The sequence below is a fragment of the Ictidomys tridecemlineatus genome, chromosome 2 (genome assembly GCF_052094955.1).
Source record: "Ictidomys tridecemlineatus isolate mIctTri1 chromosome 2, mIctTri1.hap1, whole genome shotgun sequence".
NCBI lineage: Eukaryota > Metazoa > Chordata > Mammalia > Rodentia > Sciuridae > Ictidomys > Ictidomys tridecemlineatus.
This window is the reverse complement of record NC_135478.1, coordinates 190,620,364-190,640,363: the sequence shown is the minus strand read 5'-3', so window position 1 is coordinate 190,640,363 and position 20,000 is coordinate 190,620,364. Positions and strand designations below refer to the sequence as shown.

The 20,000-nt window shown below is 33.2% G+C and overlaps 1 protein-coding gene across 11 annotated transcripts in view; it reads left to right on the top strand.

Annotated features, from left to right (window-relative positions):
- The window catches only part of Foxp2 (forkhead box P2), a 542,292-nt gene that overhangs the window by 513,203 nt on the left and 9,089 nt on the right, over nt 1-20,000 (top strand). The window lies entirely within an intron of this gene.

Genomic DNA, 20,000 nt, shown 5'->3' with positions numbered 1-20,000 from the left:
CTACTAGTAACATTCTCTGGGCATAGTATATAAGGTGAATCTATGTCTTATGGGTCATTATCACAGTTTGGTTTGTGTGGTGCAATAAGAATATTCATGATAGAATAAGTTATCATAATTTTTACTACTATTACAGGACTCTAAACCATTTATGAACTGTAGTCAAGACATTGCCCATTTTTATAAACCGTAAAATGCAAAGTTTAACTGTTACCCACAGTTTACATAGAAGCTAGTAAAGTGTAACTTTTTGCCTGTCTTATAAATCAGTGTAATTACATATTCAACTTTAATTACTGGTGCGTCTGTATTGGCAAGGTTTATATGTTATATTTTATGCAAGACTACGGTTCCTATTAATATTTAGCAGCTAACTATATCATTAATTACTCTAAAATCTTTCCCCTACCATCTTTTTAATGGAGCTGAGAGAGTGGAAGTATTAAAAATTGATGTATTGTGGATTTCAGAAATGTGTATGACACTTTTAAAAATGCCTGATCTTATTCAATAGTGTCAAGAATATCAGTTTCTTGTTTACTGAAAAGTACTGACCCTGGTAGTTCTTGGAATTTCAGGGAAAAATATTAGAATCTGAATAATGAAATGTACACACCATTCAGTGGTCGGGATGAGTTGTAACTTATGTCCATATCTCCTACAATTAAGCATAATATAAGTCTAACTTCAAGTTCATGATGTAGGATTAGTCCTTTCCCTCACTGATATTTCCTTCCTCTTTTATTTATTTATTTATTTTTGCATTAAGTATCTGGTCAAAGACACGAAAGAGAATACAAAAATATGATCTTTTCATGTGACCATTTAATATTGTTTTTGTTGACTTTTTAAAAACATTTTCATTCTATTCGACATATTAATGTCTCTAAGATCATATGCTTAATTGCTCTTTAGCACCTTTACTCTATCACCTTTGCGCAAAACACACTGTGAACGTTAATGTGTTTCATCAGGTTCCAAACCATTACTTTTCCAAAATGGAAAAATTTGTCTTTTGGAAGTGTCTTTAGATGTATTAAATAATACAAAAGAAGTAATAAAACTCGAAGTAAAAAGAACATGAATATATGCTCTTGAGAGTAGCAGTACTCTAAAACAAGGGAAGTGAGCAATCAGACAAAAGTTTTTATATCCCTGCTTTATCCTATCAGCCGTGTAGTGGGTAGCTGGAGGCCTTTTACTTTCAGCAGTTCTCCTGAGTATGCTAATGCTCACTCCCTGTACAAAATGCTAAAACAATAAAACTTTAAAGAGCAAACAAGAGTTAGATCCTGTTTTCCTCCTTTAGAAAAAGCCTTATTTCAGAGAAATGAAAGACATTTAAAATAGACATGTGCAGTAACCATGGTGCACCTCCCCTTGCTCCTGTGCAGTAGGCAGAGGTCGTGGCAAACCACATGCAGAAAATAGGTAAAGAAATACTTTCTTTAGGTAATTGTCCAGTGCTAGGAAGATTAAAATAAAAAAATTAATGATTTAATAAAATAGTTTATTAAATACTATATTTTAAAACCTGAAATAATAATTGGGCTAAGTTATGGCATTGTTAGGTTAGTAATATTTTTCATTTGGCAATTGCTATTTCAGATTTTTCATTTTATTATTAATTTAATTAAACTTTAATCATGAAATATCTCAGAGAAATAATAGTATGTGTAAAACAATATATAAAAATTGTATATTTAATGCCTGATGTACTGCTGCTCTGGGTTTATAAAATTAAAATGTTCATAGTTAATACATCATACATTTTATGCTTATATGAGTTAGTGTATATGAAAAAATGCTTATTTATATCTTCTGAAGATAAAAAGAAAGGTTTCTTGGCTCATTGGAAATAGATTTCAGAAAAGAAAATTAGAGAGAGCCCAAATCTTGTCTTGGTCTAAGTAACATAAATTAAAATCAAATTCTTAATTAACTTGCAAAATTTTGAGTCAACATTCATTCTTTCACTCTGTTTCTGCTATTATCATTAACTTTTTTGTATGTTAAGTGTCAAATATTTATGGAATATCAGTTCGGTGTTCTGTATCTTCATCTGTATAGTTTCAAGATGTTTGTACTTAAATAATCTTAAGCCATTTTGTGTGCATTATGAGGCAAAGAAAAAATATTGATCAAATTCTCTGAGTTCAAATTAGTTGCATATAATTAAATACAGTTCAAAAGTACTTTGGAAATTAAACAGAAGTGAAAAACTGTGATAGAACATTTAAATAGCATATATTTATGTCCTGAAATGAAATCATGGTACATGTCTTACAGGATGTTTGTTCTACTGATAGAATTAAAAACATGGTCAATAGTCAGTAGTGATAGTCAATAAATAGTCATAGTCAATACTCTGTTGACTATGGTGGTTTCAGTGCATGGGCTCTGGTGCCAGATTGTCAGCATTCCAGTTCCAGATTCCTAATTTAATAGCTAAATAGAAGTGAGCAAGTTACTTAACCTTTCTTTCCTCAGTTTTCTCAGCTGAAAATGAGGTAAGTAGAAGAACTTACCCCATAAGATTCTTACAGATTAAATGAGTGCCTGGAGCATTCTAATTGCTCTTTGTGCCTCATGGTCCTGTGTTCCTAGGTGCTGACTTACGTTACTTCTTGTAATATGCCATTGTTACTACACATGAAACTATAAACAATAGAAACATGTTTTGCATTTAGTGTTTTAATACCTTTTCATGCAGTCCATAAATTTGTGGTCAGTTTTCTAGGTAATCCCTTTCCTTTCCACCTCCTCTTATAATTCAGGAAGTAAGCAGATTAATAGCAGTGAAACAAGATGACAGAGGAATTTATAATAGGGAGCATATTACTCAGAGTCAGTAGATTAATGGATTTTTGAGATAAGAAAATGTTATCTGAAGTTGTAGGCAATGAACAATTCAAACAGGGAGAACAGTCCTAACCCAGAATCAGGATTCATGATATGTGCCTAGAAAAGAGGGAGAAATAGGTTTTATAGAAATTGAAATGCATAAAGAAAAATAGATTTGAGAATACATGAAGGTGATGCCTGACTATGCACTCACATTTAGTCAGTGACAATATCAAACCATGATGTTTTAGTTAATGAGTTTGTTAATGTTATGAACTTGAGTTTGATACAATGAGAGTTATACAATAAGAAATGTAATCATCTGAAATTGTACTGAAAGAGTCATGACTTAATAGAAGTTATGTATAGTAAGATATTCTGGATATTCTGGAGGAACTGGAAGCAGAAGATTAATACTTGCAGAATAGAGTATCTGGCTTAAGTATAAGACTTGAAGTGGAAGACAGTTGAAACAAGAAGTGCTATGAAAAGAAATGCCAACTAAATAACTGACTTAAAGCTGGGGATAAAGAGGAAAATGAGGGAAAATCATAGCCACTCTAAAAGCCCACAAAGAAACAGAGGACCCACCAAGGAGAGGTTCAAAGAGGGAAAATAATGGGTTCAGAATTTTAACTGTGGAATCAAAGTACTTAAATATTCTTAGGTCTTATTATTCAAGTCCATTATAGTAAAATTCCACTTGGTTGAAAATGGATGTATACACCTGAGTTTGGTAGGAAAGATGTTATGAAGAATTAGGAACATTGAATCAAAGAGAACTAGTGCTTTTTAGAAATTACTTTTGCAGAGCACGAGACTCCAGATTATCATCCAGATTTTACACTATATTTTAATACTTGCCTTTCATTTCAGTTTTTGCTTTTACAGAGCCCTGAATGAAAGCTTTTGCCAAGCTTGTGAATTTACATTGTTGTATACTATTTGCCTTTCTTCCCTTTTTTTTTTTTTTTAATCTGCCTCTCCTCTACTTTTTTCTGTGTAAACTCCACCTTTTCTTACTATACTGGTCCTACTTCCAAAGAGGCTTTCAGAGTAATTTTTCTATCAGGACCTGTACTCTGCTCCACAACTCCAGGAGACTTATTTGTTCCTTACACCTTTATTTGGCATTAACACGTGTCTGTCTTGGCACACAAGAATTCATCCATACCTGCATGCTCATTTTTCAGATATCCATAATTTAATGGTGTGCCCCTTAAGAACAGACAATGTCTTGGGCACACTATATTATATGAAAGCCCAACACATTCTAGTAGACTGAGTAAGCGTTCAATAAAGGTATGATACTGAATATGAAGAATCAAATTGGAGATGACAGTTAATTAGAAAGAGTTTGAATTCACAAAGTAAAGACCCACAAGAATAAAATCCATGATTCTCCGAGAATTCTGAAAAAAGGAAGAACAAGGGAGATTTTTAGGAAAAACAACTAAACATAACGTCTGTCTCTTTTTAAATTTTTTTTTATTTGTTCTTTTTAGTTATATATGACTGTGAATGTATTTTGATATACATTCATGGAATATAACTTTCCATTTTAGTGGTTGTGTATGATATGGTCGTGTATTCATATATGAACACAGGAATATTATTAATCTTATTATATCTACTGTCTTTTATATTCCCATTCCCCTCCCTCATAATATTCTTCTTTCTGAGAGACTAAAATATTTTTCTAGACATTGATACAATATGATTTTAAGTTCTAGTTTTAATTATTTAATTAATATGCATTCTGTAATTGTTCAAATTTATGTGAATAGGACTTAGCAGGTCCTCTGACTTCAAGTTGTGATTATCCTACTAGACGTTGTTAAATTTTATCTATTTCATTTAAAGTGAATTAAAAGAAAAAAGTTATTGAAATCTTGCAATACAAATATCAGTTCAATGTTTAAGAGGATTTTAGGAAAAAGTTGGAAAGGGTAAATCCAGGTGGCATTGTATACATAGTAGTTTTTGAAACTTGTTTGACTCTTCAATCAGTTGTTTGATGCTCCAAAATGAATACCTAATTTTTTTTAATCTTTATTTTCTGCTGCTCTTCAGAGTTGCAGAATTATTCATTGTCTGAACTAAAGGAAACTTCTTTTAAGAATCTGAGCTAGTATCATTGTAATTTACAACACTCCTCCCACTTGTACCTCCACACCTGTTATTCCCTATTGTCCGTTTTTTCAGAATTCCTAAGAATAAGGATTAAAATTTCTTTCATTTTTTCTATTTTACATGGACGTTTACTTCTTTAAAAACTATTTAAAGTTAAGAATCCATCTTGTATTTAGGTGGATATAATTCAAACTTATTTTCTTCTCCCATGTGTTAAGTGGGTGAAAATAGGAGAAAACATCTGGACTAGACCTGAAAGGTGAACTGACACTAAAAGAATCAGTCCAGTCCCTTGCTCCTTCCTAATCTGAGGCAAAAAGAGGAGTTTAGTGATAAACCCACCATCTTCAGCTCAGCTCTGTCTTTTTATGAAGCAATGGTTTCTCCTCATTCTCAGTAAGTTGGCTCGGGTTTGCCTTCTTACATCGCTTGTAAAATGTTAAATGAGATTCTCATTTTATATTTCCAAATTTTGTTTCTAGAGATCAAAATGAATGTTCTTCCCAAGCTGGTTTTGTATTGAGGCCTTTGCGCACAGAGCCTCCCGTTGGCATGCTGTCCTCCTTCTGATTATTAGAGTCTCCTACTGTTGAGCTTTTAGATCGTCTCTTATGTGTCATTCCCTAAGCCTCCATGTCATTTCAGAGTTCTACTTGCTAAATATTCTATATGAGTTACAAGTGATGATTATTTTTTTCTTATTATTAAGGCAATAGTTAAAGTCTGAGTTGATGATTTCTATAGTGAATGTTATGATGCTGTGTGTAAGAGTAGAAGGTATATTTGTTGGGTCCTTAGAAGCCGAATCTTTAGGGTAAGGAAATAAAAGGCATCATATAAAAGGAGTAGTGTAGTACTTTTTCAGTATTGCAATAGAGATAATATCTATTATCGATTTGATCAGTGTGTTGAAGGCATGTTCTACAGGCCCACAAACTTTCTGTATACCACATGTCCCAGGCATCTTGGCAATATCCTTTGCTTCTTGAGTGTCTCAGTAGCAAAGTAATTCCAAAATTATGCTTTAACCTCTCTGGTCAATAATAGTCTGCCCCCAAAGGCAGCTAAAAGTGACTATGAGACTCTATTTTTGTAAAATAGTACTGAAAATCTAAACTGTGAATTGTCATAAAACATAGTGAAAATAAAATATAATATTACCTTTTTTCCTTCTAGTCTCATTGACTGCCTTAAAATTTAAATTGCTGTTTGCAGGCACATGTAGAATTTGCAGATCCTACACCTTTGGTTGGTGATATTTTATATAAAATCCCTACAGATCTTAGATCTCTCTCTGTGGACAAAAGCATTAGAAATTGGCGTGGCTGTGTGTTTCAGAGGAAAGCAGTTGAAAGTGACTGACAACTTGAGCAAGTGGAATGCTCTCTCTCTCTCATTGTTTTCATTCCTGTTAAGCCTGTACTATTTTTGCTGATGTTTTGGATCATTATGTGACGTTATGAAGTTCTAAACATAAAAGCAGTCTTTGGCCTCACATATGTTGTCACAGATTTTCTCATTAACACTTTTCCAGTTACCTTTAATTTCTTTTTTTCCCCCCTAACCTTTCCGGGCCTTTTATAATTTTTGTTCTGATTTAATTCCATTTTTATTTAATCTCTAAACTTTTTCATTAACTTTGCTAGTTAGCTTTGAGATCGCTTTGCAAAGTGATTGTACAGAGCTTACGATGATGCCAGCTCTTTATCGTCTCGTCCCTTTTTTAAAGTGCTACAAGTGTGGATCAGTAGCTGCTGTTCTTTTTTACATTATTCCAGTCCCCATATGTGGCACTTACAACTCATTCTAGTTCCTCTTAATAAAAAGATCCTCCCAGAGGTACAGTACCTTCAGCTAAAATGTGTTATATCCCCACCGTGCCAATTGTGGAAATTTGTGGGTTCCTATAGGGTTTTGAAGGATTTTTATAGAACTATACAGATGCTATGTGACATCCGTGGTGTGAAATCCCACAATTTAGGCAAAGTGTGTCAGACAACTTTAGCTGACAGTATTGTAGCTCACTGCTTCTGTTTTATATCTAAAGAAGCTACTTTGTTAGAACATACATCTTCATTTACACTGACATTAGTTGAGCCTTAGAAATTTCCTTCCTCTGAGGGTCAAAGCATAGTTTGACTAAATTGTTAAAGAATGAATATTGTATTCATTTTTCTACTTCCGTGGATATTTTACATATGCATATGGAATTTTGACTTCAGCTTTTGACACAGGGCTTGAGAAGTGGACATATATTTGACAACTTTGGCAGAATTTCAAATTTACCATTCACTATACTTGAAAATTTTCACAGCAGTAAACACAGTAAGCACAGGATTTGTAAGTATTCCATAAGTAGCTTCTATCATTAGGATATAATTAATTTACCTAAGCATTAGTATAATTTATATAGGCAACAGATGATCAACTAGCTTAACATAACTTGTGAAAATTTACATTCTTTACTTTAGTCTTCATCTTTGAAGATCAAAAATGGAGTGATTTCCCCAAGACACTTAAAGGCATAAGATTAGGAATCATGGGTCACACAATATTATCTTACTACAGATAAAATTATGCTTGCAAAAGTAAATCTAAGACCACTTTTGTTAGTTAGCAAACCAGAGAAGGGGGTAATACACTAGATTTAGATTAACAGGTATATATTGTTTTTACTTCCAACTCCATTCTCATATTTAGAACTGAGTTAACCAGACATAGTTCAGGAGAAAACTTCAATTTGAATCAGTCCCATGGTTTCATCTGAGCAAAGGAATCTCAACAGAAGAGCCAGTCTCAGAGTTAGATAGACCTAGTGACATGAACCATACATAACTGGTAGAAAACAGTCTCTATAAAGATATCTCACGAGAGGGCTTCACCAAGAGCCAGCTGTGGGTGAGCAATGTCTAACTGGAGCAGGGTGGTAAGTAGCCACAGGTAACAGTACAGAAGAATAGATGAGCCACATCCGAGAGGGATAGGTGTAGCATAGAGACCAACTCAGGACTTTGAGACGAAGATCTTCAAGTTGTCAAACAGAATTAGAGGAAAATGGGACATATACCTCACATGTCCGTGTACCCATCCCATTACTGACTGAAACTTGGTCCAAGGAACAAGGCAGAAACACAATGAGGCAGGATATGGAATGGTACCAATTGTACTAAGTGAACAATGAGCTTGAATCTGAGATTGTGAGCAATACATTTGCACTCATTAATGATCAAAGTAGTTGCATTTTTGTTTTTAATCCATTATAGCTGTTTTGGTCACAGCTATCAATTTTATAAACTCAAAAAGTATGGTAAATTTTAAAGAATTTTCTTGTGTTTTAATCTTTTTTAATTGATGCTGCAGCAAAACTGTCTGAAATCATTTGGCAGTAAACTCTTAAATCGTGTAAAATCCAATTGTTAAACAGTGTTGCATAAATTTGAATAAATTTCAATATAATGTTGAAGGCAAGTTCAGGAAGTAAGAAAAATTTTGTTATAGATTATATGCATGCAATTACAAAATGATGTTATATAACCTTAACCCACATTTATGTTTTATTTCTTAGAATTTTTATCGACTTTAAGTGAAATTTTAGAACTCTACTTCAGAGTCCAATCTATAATATGTTAGAATTATAATCTGTGTCATTAAGAATGAAATATCTGTTGGGCACCATGACACATGCCTGTAATCTCAGCAGCTCCAGAGGCTGAGATAGGAGGACAGGGAGTTCAAAGTCAGCCTCAGCAAAAGTGAGGTGCTAAGCAACTCAGTGAGACCTTGTCTCTAAAAAAAAATACAAAATAGGGCTGGGGATGTATGTGGTTCTGTGGGTGAGTGCCCCTGAGTTTAATCCCCAGTACAAACCCCCTCAAAAAATATATGAAATATGGGCCAAATTTAGTGGCTCATGCCTATAATCCCAAGTACTCTGAGAATGTTGAGGCAGGAGGATCACAAATTCATGGCTAGCCTGGGAAACTTAGTGAGAACAAGTCTTAAAAAATAAAATGAAATAAAGTAAAATAAAATAAAGAACTCTGCAGATGTGACTCAGTGGTATAACCTTATGGGTTCAATCACTAGTATTGCAAAAAAACAAGAATGGCAATATGAATTAGAAAGGAAAGAGAAGTTTTTGTTATAAGTATGTGAAAATAATATCCCTTTGCAATCAAAAACTAAATGGCTGCACTTCTTTTTTTAAAAAAAAAAAGCTAGAATATAGGAGAATAAGTTTTACTAAATATAATAGGATGGATGTTGAAACCTGGCTTTAAAGTGAAAATTAAAATTTATTTATTTATTTTTTTTGTGTGTATCTCTAGCCAGGGAGAAAAGGTATGGGGAATTTAGTAGGGCATTTTCTACTGCTACCCTGGAAAAAGCATACCACACATGCACAGATGGAGTAAGGTATTGTCCGCTCACTCCAAGATGTGAACCATCTTTTCATGGTTCCCCATTTCTTCAAGAAGGAATATTTTCCTTTTCATCAAAAGATAAGAGGAAGAATTTTGTTTCCGTAGAACTGGAATAAAGATCCTGACCACCAGCCTGGTGGCAGCAGTTCTGTCATATTCATTCAGCTTAGCACTAAGATCAATGCATCCAACACCAGCATTTTTGTGTCGGATGTATTTTAATCTGCAAAAGAGTGAACGAACTTGAGAGATAAGAATGTGGGGAAAACTTGAACTGTGTTAATATAGCTCTAGATGATAAAATGAACACTAGTTTTTCATTCCTGGCTGTTTATAATTATATCTTTATTTGATTCTACAAAGAATTAAATATTTCCCCCATATATGCTTAAATTTATACTGTAAAATCTAAATTTTAGTAGGAAACTCTGAGTTCTCATTTCACAAGAATAAAATCTTAGGTAGCATGAGATAATTTCTTCAAAACCTTTTGAATACCTTAAATTATTCACATTAGCCTAAGATCAGTTCTCATTTAAAAAAATAACAAAATGTTTTCTTTTGAAACTTAGTTTTTCTATTTGAAACTTTAATATCACTATTATTATTATCTTATTTCTGTGATGTATTAAGTAAACTAAAATCTTTCTACACAGAAGAACAAAAATTTTCCTCTAGAAAATAATAGGTTTTAAGACACACGAATTGTTTCTCATTTTATCCTGACTTCATACAAATGGGGGATAACTATAAACTTGCCATTTTTATGAATCTACCATCAAATTTTAAATATAATTATATAATTTCCTTTTAGTTTATAAAAGGAAATGAGTGAAATTGAATATCTACAATCTCCATTTTTCATATGATCTTTAAATGATGAACATAAATTATTTTTACCAAGTCTCCTATGAAACTTCATCTTAAAAAAACAAACAACAAAAAAAACACTTAAACTGCGTTTTCTCTTTCCCATGATTAGGTCTTCCAAGATATCAGTGATTAGCCGTTATTTATGCAAAAGAAACAGAATGACAACTGAGATTCATGAAAATAAATCTTTCTATCCTAAAGAATTCTGTGCTCGTATTCTGGAATTCTTTTTACATTTTCAAAACAATACTTATGGAGTAAACATGATGGTTTTGCCATTGAACAAATAGAAGTAATTGAATGGAACTATATTCAAATATATATGAAATTGAGTCTCAAAATGCTCATAATATACATTGATTGTTTTAAATGCTTAGATGACAATAGTTATTATCATTCAACAGCCTGGTTCCAAGTACTAAATTAAAAATGTGGATAGTTAATTAAAAGAAAATCTCATCTTGTCCTGGAATTTCCTTTTAACTATAAAAATGTTGATATAATTTTGTGAAATAGTGAAGATCTATGAAAATCAATGAAAGCATATGCCCATAGCAATACTCAGTCTATTTTGATATTTTGAAACAATATGATATAAATAAGAGAAAAAGGAGAATTTGTATGACTATGAGCATTTTGTTTTGGACTTAATATATACAGTGCAAGTTAAAGGTATACAAACTAAATTTAGTAGATGTAAGGATCAAGGCAATTTAAAATCAAGTAAAAAATTCTATGTGGTAAACTGGGTGGTTTACAGCTTACATGTACTTCACTACATTCAGTAACTTTCTTGGAGTACCATATGCATAAATTCATTTTACTGGATTCAGATTGCTGAATTGGGGCAAGTAACATCCAGTCAGCTTTTGTAGTAATATTAAGGCATCAGAGCCCTAATGCTGTTTCAAGTATACCATTTTGAGTATTGAGGAATAGCATATTTTGCAACAGTGATCTATAGTTGCTGATAGAAGTATGTTCTATCCTTTTGGTGTGCTAGGAAGGGGAAAAGGTTAAAAATTATAGGTGTAGGAATTTTAAGTAGATGTATGATATTTCTTTATAAAAAAGAGGTTTATTGCTATTTTAAGAGGTATACTATGTTAAATGTTCCATAAATGTCCTCAAATAAATAGAATTATATGAAGAAAGGGTATAAGGTTTTATGAGTGAACCACATAAAAGCATTCCTAATGTAAGCTAACATTTAGTTTTGACTTATCTTTGATAAAACTAACTTTACATTGCTTGAAATTGCCCATATTGTAGACATGGTCCATAAATTATAAGTTTTTATTTATGGCATTTGTTGACATCTGTCATAAAATTAAAGACTTGAAATTTTTATCATTAGTTCCATAGTATTCTCCGTGCTCCTTCCCCCCAAGTCCTGGGGATTGAACCTAGTAGTTTGCACATATTAGGTAAGTCCTGTGCCACTCAGTTACATCCTGAGCCTTAGCTTCATTGTATTAATAAACATCACATTTCTAAATAGGCCTGATCAAATTTGCATTGTACCATTGAGTTCCCCATAAATGATGACAATATATAAATATTTTATTTTATTTTATTTTACTTTATATTGCAGTGCCAGGGATTGAATCCAGAGTCTTATGCAAATATAAATATTTTAATCCTCATATTTGATAATATCTAAGTAAGAAAAGAGGAGAGCACACTGTTGCCATTCTATAATCTAACATCTATTGACTTATATGTATTTTGTTCATCTCTGTTTGGGAAAACTTTTTTCATAATATTTTCTTATTCCAAAGAAAAACAGCAATAGTTTTTATAGGACCTTTTATTTAGTCTTAAGTAAGGAGAAAGTGGATACAATTTACATTACTTCAGGGGATTTACTGTGTGACCACAATCTAAAAAGATAAACTTTCTCGTTGTAATTCGACACTTTGCTTTAGGGTGCAGGCAGACATTAACATTTCTTCTGCCTTCATAGATGCCTTAGGTCCTTATAAATTTCACAACAAAAGAAGCAACACATTTCTTGAGGCAATAAATCAGTGTATTAATGTAGCTAGTCCTCTGCAGTTTGGGCAGAGGACTAGCTACATTACAGTACATACTGTTACTAAGGATGGCAATAAATAAAACTGAAAGATTAACTAGAATATAAAAATCAATGGTCATTTGTTGAATAAACATACATAGAGAACCTACTATGTGCAACATACTCTACTAGATACCATGATAGATGATCTGTACATATACAGAGGTTATAATCTCATAGAGGGATAAATACATGGTAATAGTAGAAACCAAACCAAAGGGGTGCAAAGAATTGCAAACAGATAGCAAAGTCAAAAATGTAAGTGTGCACATGCACACGGGGAATCAAAACAATTTTATGAAGAGTATGGCTTTTGGGAAGGCTGAATATGAAATAATTTTTAATTGAACTTCATGAAATTACTGATATTTGATATTTTTTTTTTGCCCATAAAAACAGAAAATCTTAAGTGTTTCAACCTAGTACAAGGCAGAGATGAGGAAAGAGAAGATGGAGTGAGAGGATATGAGCCAAGGTGACAAGAGCAGGATCTCATTGAGAAGCATTCAGACAAGAGCTAATAGCTCCTAGAGAGGAATTCCTGCAGGAGGAGATTGTGTGGGAGTTTGGAAACCACATATTGAAGTTGATTAATCTTCAAATTAATGTTGTAGAGGAACGTCTAAAAACTTCACCATTTATTTAGCGATGCTTAGCAAGACTCAAGGGTTTATGTTACCTACTTTGAAAAAGCTTACTTCTTACCAAGCCCTGGTGTGCTATTGCACAGCAGGGTGATTATAGATAATGATAACATACTGTATATTTCAAAAAGCTGAAAGAAAGGATTTTGAATGTGTTCACCATAAAGAAATGGTAAATGAGCAGATAGACATGTTTAACCTGTTTTAAATGTTACACAATGTATGCATGTATTGGAACATCACGTTATTCCATAAATACATAATTTTATGTCTTTATCAGTTAAAATATATTTAATCTTAAAAAATTTAAAAAATGAAATAAAAAGGCTTACTTCTCTTTTGTTAGTCTTCTCTGGAAATGGATTTTTTTTTTTATTGGAGAAAATAGCAACACTTTAGATTCCTTTCTCTGAACTGTGTTTTAAAATATATTTTTCTTTAAAATGATGGAGGAACACAGGCTAAAAATTACAAATAAATAAAATTTCCAGAGACCAAGTATCAATATTCTTTTGATTGCCACCACTACTAGTATCTGGTGAAATTCATTTTCAGTATCTTCCTATCTTCACTTCCTAATATACAAGCTTTCTAATATTTGCTCCGCCATCTCCTTGAATGATTAAAGATAACAAATATGAAAATTGATCAAAATTGCTTAAGAGTTCCGAAAAATCATGAAGTTTTAAATTTCATTATTTTTTGATCTGGTTGTAGGACCTCCTATCTCCTTGAGTATAAAAAGGAAGTATTTCGTGTGCATATAAATTTAAGAGCAGTAAATTGAAGAGCCTTTTACTCCTCAGCCTCTATCTAACTTCTCCTTTCTCCCACATTTCTACTCCTGCTGCCTGGCGCGGCCTTCATTACCTTGCCGTGCTTTCTAGCACCCTCCCAACCACTTTCACTTTTTTTTACTTTTCCACACTTGGTTTTTACACTTTGAAAAATAATCCTCTTGCATCTTCTGTCTTTTCATTCCCTAGTTCAGAAGCTATCGATAGCCCTTCAGCTGAAAGAGAATAAACGTATACTTTGTAAAATGCAGCTCACGACAGTTCATCAGCTGACTTTGTTTCCCTTCACTTTTGTTGTTGTTGCTTACCAAACTTCTTTCCCCTAGACCCCCATGCACTCTCAGGGTTCCCAAAACACATCTAAGAGTTGCCACTTCTCCCATTTCCACTCAAAATGTCCTTTCTCTCCTGTAGTGATGATTTCCTGCATTTGCAAGCTTATCTGAAGTAGCACCTCCCTCCATACAACATTTGTGAACTGCAGAGTCAGAATTTATCTCCTCTTTCCACTTTCTCTACTACGGCATCAGTCTGTTTGTCTTGTATCGGAGTCACTTGTGTGTATGTTTTCCCCTATTACATTAAAAACTGTGAGAACAGGAACCATTGTCCATATTTGCCCTCACCCAGTGATTTACACATCCTGTCTATTGGATAGGATGGAATTATTTTTTTCCTTTCACTTCTAACAAAAAGTAACTTTTATCTTTATAGGAGTACTTCCATTTCAGTTACTGACTCCGTACTTCTGTAGGGAGATAATAACAGACATTATGTCTCCATCACTAAATGCGTCTTTTCCTACAATCATTTAGAGAAGTTCAAAGCATCTTTCTAATTGTCCCAAATATAAATTATATCAGATTAGGAGATGACTATGCACCTTTGAGCAGGAAGCATAAATTATTTCTTTTCTCAAGTAAATAGGTCACACAAAAAAGGAATAGAAAAGGATTAGAAGTTGAATTTAAAGTTTCCTTGTTCATGGACATAATCATTTTTAGAGCATTCACAATGAATCACTGTATTCCATTTTGAAGAAATATCCATGATTTACTGAAAAGCATAAAGTACTTTTAAAAGAAAAATTGAACACTGATATTCACTTAAAGAAATGTGACATATTTACCAGGTTTGAAAGAACTACTGAAGTTGTCACCGAGGTAGATCTATTTATCTTCCATCTGTGCCTGTCTGTGCAGTGTGTCCTCTTGTGAAGTTTATGCTCCCATGTCTGTCATGATAAAAATACCTGGCATACAGTATGTGCCCAGTAAATAAATAAGTGGCTGGGGAGATCATCTAGTCCAGAACCCTCACACTCCTGCCTTGAGATATATAAAGATGGGCTTACTTAAGGTTCTTTACTCAAAAATGTCAAAGATAAGACAGTAAAAATCCATTAATCCAATTAGTTCTTTTCTATGTGTTAAGTTTTTTTTTCTTTCTTTCTTTTAAGTCTTTAAACTGAGGCATTCAAATGTTATCATCCAATTTCATTCCTGAAACAACTAATTTTATTTGTTGGAGGTAGCTTTGGCTTTGTTTACTATTAAAGGCTCTACCAAGTTTAGTGTGGCAGGCTCCTCTGTCCTGAAGCTGAAGGCAGCAGTGCAGAATTTCCACATCAGCAGGGAAATGACATGATGAGTGTCTGCACTGTCCACAGAGAGATGTGTCCACCTAAAGTTGCTCTGGCCTGCCTCTCAGGAATTCCATTAGGATAACACATGTATTTTAATGCTGTTGTAGCATTGAGATTCTTAGAGACAAATAACCTCTCCCAGTGGTTAACTCTTCCCCTATCACTTAATTGCTACTTCTCCTAAGACACTTATAGCTGGCAAAATTGTTGTTTACTGAGCACATATCTCTCCCGTACTAAATTAAAGTTCTCTGGTAGTATTAAAAATTCAAGGTATTTTTGTATGAGAGATACTTTTTAGTAAAAAGTAAATAACATTTTTTTTTGTAAAATTGATGATTGGTAGAGAAGATAGTGGTAATATGTTATTGGTTTTTCTTGTCAAAATGAGATCAATGCTTTGCTTTTTACCTCATTTTTTTTCATTGATGCTTTTTTTACATCATTGGATTGATGTATTTTGCATTGATTTTCTTAACAAATGTGTATTATCAGAACTTCATAAGCCCTGATACACATAATAAATATGATGCAACCTTGGGCCATTCAGTGCATATATGTTAAAGATTTCAAAGACAAGCCAATGATGAGGCCCCAGATGGATGACCCAGGAGAATAAATGTGGACTTTCTGTATACAAAGACTTTCAGTGATGGTCCTTCCACTTTGAAATTTACTTTCTGTGTGATTTAAAAATTATTTGAGAAATGACCTGGGCTTTTGGCTTAGTGTTTTAGTAATCAAGGATGTGCTTATAAATAATCCCTTTATCAGTAGTACTATGTTGTGTTATTTTGTTTCTTTTATTACTATTACCTTAAATATTCTTTTAAGGAGATCTAGCTAAGTCTTACTTTATGATAACACATAATACCTGCAGTGTGGCACATAGTCTTTGTTTTGACTTTTCTAATGATAAAATCTCATTCTGGGGAGAGGGACTAAAATACTTTAAAGCAACCTAAGTTGTTCATACACTGTTTGAAAATTTATTCATGTATTTATACCACATCTTCTTACACAAAAGATATGAGCTTATAATTATATTACTATATAATTATATCATTGTGTGAGGTTATAAATGATCATGTATGACACAGGCACTATATTTGTTGTGTGTGTTTATGATCTTTTATCCCTCATCACAGTTGTGGAAGGTAGATTTTTTTTTACTATGCTCTGTGAATAAAGAAATGGGGAACAGAGAGGTAAATAAACTCACCAAGATTGCACAGCTAGTAGGAAAAGAGTCCAGAGCTTCAAACCCAAGCATTTCATCCTCAAAACCCACTGTGTCTTAAATGTTATATTCCTAACTGCTTAACCACTGCTGCATGACTAAAGATTATTAATGAGGTAACCAAATATTCAGGATTACTTTTTGCTACACTTACAAGTTAATCAAAATACTAACTACATAAAATTTATTGTGCTAAATTATACTGTTATCATTAAAAACCTTTTGATAACTCTGAGAAGAGGATCCACATAATGAAGAATTGGTGAGCCTGGAAGATAGAGAGTCTATTTAGAGCCTGGAAGAGAGAGTCTATTTAAGGCAATTCTTTTATTTTGTTAAAACTGATAGGAATTTTTCTATGATAGGAGCATTTTTTTTTTCTAGCAGAAAACATGATTACCCTGTAGTGATAATAATGCATGGTATCTTGAAGAATTTGGAAAAAAATGATACTATAGACTATGTTTTCTTAAGGAATTAATTACATGACTATCAAATCCTGTATTGGGGGCAAGAAGAGAAAGACATTGCTAATTGTCAAAAAAAGAGACTAATTCTCTATTCACCCTGCAATCCACAAAAGATCTGCAGTTTCACTGTATTCCATTTCTTCTAAATTGGCATATAATATGCAAATTAAAACATGGAATACTTTGAGTCCCTCAAGTGAGAGAACTGATAATATGAAATGATAATACACTAATAGCATGAGAAAATCATAATAACATTATATGTTTGTTGAAAAGAAAGTCACCAATCAATAAGATATATGCTGTAACTTTTTAAAAATATATATATATATATTTTTAGTTGTTGATGGACCTTTGTTTTATTTATTTGTATGTGGTGCTGAGAATCGAACCCAGTGCCTCATGCATGCTAGGCAAGCACGCTAACACTGAGCTACAACCCCACCCCCTATACTATTACTTCTAAGAAGTTTTATTTTCTGCGATTCTCAACTCTCTCTTGTGACTATTTCTTTTTAGACATCATATTGGTGGTCAGATCTTTTAACTATTGAGCATTGGTAATTGTTGACTTTGGTTTAGTTTATTTTAGTAGCTGTAAGGGAAAATGTTTATTTGCCCCCTTTCATCTATGATATCTTCTTCACCAATTCTGAATGGAGAGTACTATAAAAATACTAAATTTTGGGGAGAAATTTTCTCTTTTAGAGTTAGTACAATTGAGGCTCTAAATGACTTGAGGGTACGTAATATATGCAGTCAACCTGAATTGACTGCTTGCTCTACGTGTAGGTGTCCTGAACTTAAAAGTCACAATCTAGTCAGCACAAAGAATGCACCTACCAGAGAAAGGCTGAGTGAGGAAAGTATAGCAGTGTGAGACAGAAGGCACAGCAAGGTTGCAGGAAGTGCTCTGAGGCCAGCACCTGTGCACATCCAGGCTTTGCCTACCTTCAGACACTTGGAGCATCACTAGTTTTCTGATCTGCAAAACAGGAATGTAGAATAAAAGTCTTCATCTTTGAGACATTTTTAGGATTCAAAGTTTCTGTTGTTTTGAGTCCAGAATGATCAGTAAAAAAATGTACTAGAGGTTCCAAGTTAAAGATCAGAACAAGTTGGGCAGGTCAAAGTGTTTGGGAATCAGTATTTATGAATTGGCCCTAATAGTAGATAGAGTGTGAATATGTAGGATAGAGGATAGCGGGAAATGCTGAGGCCTGTATGTATACATGTGCAGAGTCGATAGCAGAAACACCAAGTCAGCATGAAAAATGGTTTGTAATAGGAATTGAGCACAATGTTTTGAGGATGGTGATTTGAGTTTGGAATGGAAGTTATTATTCAGAAATACTGTTGTGCATAGGTGAGACAAGGCCAGGAATTGAGAATGGCTGAAGTGTATTGTCTTAATTCTGTCTCAATCCCTTAAGTCTACCATATTTTAGTACTGGGCAGTGCTAAGATGAAATAAAGCCCTTGCATATTAAAATTTCCTAAGAATACAATGGAACATACACTTATTGTTATCCTTTTAGAAAAAATTATTCTCTAGATGCTTGTATTTTCACAGTACACCTCACTTTTATTCCTCTTTATTATAAACTTGAAACTTTCCTACAAGGTTCTTTATCACAATAAAACTCAGAAACATAAACTGAGAAAAACCAGATAAACATGATATTACATATGGAAGTAGAACAGGAGATTATGAAACAGAATAGAGGGACTGTGTAAGTTCTTTCAAAGTTTCAATGGTACTAAGACACACAGACCACTGCATAAGAGGTCAAATCTTTAGCTAGAATTATAGGATGCCCCAAATCATGTAAAGTGGCTTGAGAACCACCCACTAGAACTGTGCTCAACATCTATGTATACATCTTAACAGTTGCTCAATATCTGTTTAGAAATATTCAGCTATTTAAGTTTAAAAGTTTTAAATATTCACAGGTCATTCGTGAGACTTACTTAGAAAAAGGTAATGTTATATTAACCTTAGGAGTTTATTCTAATTATTTCCAGTACTTAGAGTTTAGCTTTCACTAAAATGTTCTGAATTCCAAATTGAACTGGGAAAATCTAAAATTATCAATTCAACTTATAACTATTATTAAATCAAAATGTCATTTTTTATAAAAGTCATTAAATGAATATGAACTTTCTCAAGTAATCTCATTAGAACATTTCATTTGTATATTTTAGAGGGTACTTTGGGAATATTAACATTGGATTTAATAAATGTTTAAAATTCTAGACGTGTCTACATGATACTGTAATAACTATTTGGCTCATCAGTCCTTTTACTCAAAAGTATTGGCTAGTTCAGTGAAACATTTAGTCAAAGTGGTTTTTGAGTTCAGCCAGTAATTTTTTTTTCCAGTCACCACAGTTGCAGTTGGATCTGTGTTTAAAACAGTCCTTGCAATCAGCTTTTACGGCTCCAGGCCTTTGCCACGCTGAAGTCACTTTTGGTGCACGTGCGGCACACTCACACACACAGATCTTATCCTTTCCCAGTGGCACACGTTTGCCTAACTGCACATTCTGAATTTCAACTATGGTGTCTTTTACTAGGGCCAAACTGTTTATTAATCACACAGGATAGTATCGTCACATTGGCCATGTGCATACAGCGCTCTATAAGGTATTCTTTAATTCATAACATTAATTATTACAGGAACTATGGTTTTACTTTATAATTTGTCATACAGGACAATAAATAGTGATTTGGAGACTTCAAACCACAATCGTTTTCCTTACATCAGTAGTACAGTGCTGTAGATTTAATACAACTTTTTTGACACGTTAAATGTAAGCACCGTAACTTCAGTTTCATTAAATGTCCATGAC